The sequence below is a fragment of the Austrofundulus limnaeus genome, unplaced genomic scaffold, assembly GCF_001266775.1.
Source record: "Austrofundulus limnaeus strain Quisiro unplaced genomic scaffold, Austrofundulus_limnaeus-1.0 Scaffold45, whole genome shotgun sequence".
In the NCBI taxonomy this organism is placed as follows: domain Eukaryota; kingdom Metazoa; phylum Chordata; class Actinopteri; order Cyprinodontiformes; family Rivulidae; genus Austrofundulus; species Austrofundulus limnaeus.
Window position 1 is genome coordinate 2576981 of NW_013952447.1, and position 2028 is coordinate 2579008.

General features: G+C 36.6%; 1 protein-coding gene across 1 annotated transcript in view; it reads right to left on the reverse strand.

The window, feature by feature from the left end:
• The window catches only part of wnt11 (wingless-type MMTV integration site family, member 11), a 26710-nt gene that overhangs the window by 7263 nt on the left and 17419 nt on the right, over positions 1-2028 (reverse strand). The gene's annotated exons all lie outside the window — the stretch shown is intronic.

A 2028-nucleotide genomic window follows, 5' to 3' on the forward strand; every position in this document is an offset into this window, starting at 1 on the left:
CATAGATACTTTATTATGGTATAGTATTTAAATGTATGCCTGAGAAACACATAATATAGGCCCTTTAATATTGAGATGTAACACCATGTGATTACTGTATCATAACTAATCTTATTACATTGTCATCTTGGAATATGGCCATGCCAATCCGTTGATGGAAAAACCTGCTCATTCAGTATATTCAGGTAGTCAGATGACCTCATTCTTTGAGCACAGACTGTTGATGAATCAACTGCAGCAACCCCACAACATAGACCTTAGTTAAATAAGTAAGTAAGTAAAGTGTTATTTATAAAGCGCTTTTCACAGAAATATATTCACAAGGTGCTGTACAATCATTAACAATGTAAAGTGGTGGAAAGATAAAATGAAACAGAAAACAATTAAACATAAGCAACATAATGAAACATCAAATCAAGATTAAATTCTAAAATAGGTGGACACTTGTTTTTGGCCAGGCAGGGTATTTTGCTAACACCTACACACACAAACTCGCTTTCACCTTCGGTGGTGGGCAATACTGATCCTGATATCAGCGTCAGCATCRCAGACGGTGGAAAACATGTTAACACATTAACAGGATGCAGATACTRTACACGACAAACATTCAGTGTGAAAAATAAACCATTTGCAAACTCGCACAAGGCAGTTGTCTTTCTCAATGTTTGAATCAAACCAGTGGTTGTCAAACTTTTTATACCACCCTCTCCCACATTCACTTGTTTTTGTGWCATTTTGTTTCTAGATTGCTCTTTAGGTCTGAGCTTTTTTAAATGAAGAACAATCAAAGAGAACTTCTGCTTCACCAGAACAATAAAAGGACTGCTCCATCAGCCTTTGATKATTGATTACCGTATACAAAAATATACAGTATGTATGCAGTTTATACAGGCTTTGTGTTTCATCTTTGTTGATGCTGATTTTAAAAAGATATTTTTGYTGTGAGAATAAATAACTTATAAACTCAAGTGGCTCATTATGTTACTGGGGTGTAATGTTTCAATGTGTTTTCAGAAACACAAAAAGGTCTTGTTTATCTCTTATCCTTCTGTGTAATCAGAACAGCAGGATATCTTCCCCCTTTGTTTTCTTTGATTTGGAGCAGGGTTTTTTTTTTATTATTTCCATTGGTTTTAACACAAGGGTACGGGACAAGAACAAACAGTCTGCAACATTTTGAGCTGTGTTTATACACCTGGCTTTAACTAASCAGACAGGTACGAGCCTCCTATTGGATAATTACTGCAGGGGCAACAAGTTATTTAACCCCAACTGGTGCAATGAGTTGCTTCTCATTTCTTAAAYCATGTTTAAAGACATCCTGTGGTCGTGCAAAAGATGTCAGTCTGTTTGAGAAGGGTCAAATCATTGGCATCAAGCAGAGAAAACATCTAAGGAGATTACAGAAACTACTAAAACTGGTTTAAGAACTGTTCAACACATTATTAAAAACTGGAAGGAKAGCGGACCCATCRTGTTGGAGGATGTCTACTGTACAGCCTGTGGGKGCAGAGCTATGATCTAAGGTTGCTGCAGTTGGTCAGGTCTATGAAGCTTATCCAAACAATGCCACAGAGAATGTGTGCTGTAAAGGTGGTCCAACAAAAAATATTAGCGTGTGACTTTTTTTTGACTAGGCAGTTGCATGTCTACCCACCCTGACCTTCAYCAGTATGACTGTTTGTCCATGATTTAAGGTGACACCTCCTGCCGCAGAAGAAAAATTTTCTTCCCTTTCTACTTATCCAAAAAAGGTTTAAAAAACAAAACAACTGAACTTCTATTTTGTGGTTGAAGACATGTTGCTTTAACAATTCAAAAACATCTCTCAAGTGTGTGGAATTGCCCAGCTTTCTATAAATGCATGAGAGGCCTCTTTAGTGCTTAGATTCAAGTTAATCACATTGGGCCTCATGCAAGAACTTGTTCATATTCTTATCCTAAATTAAATAATAAAATGAGCTGCTAAAAGTATAAACAACTGTGTTAAATCATTTTCATTTATTCAGAAGCCACACCGTCGTGTAC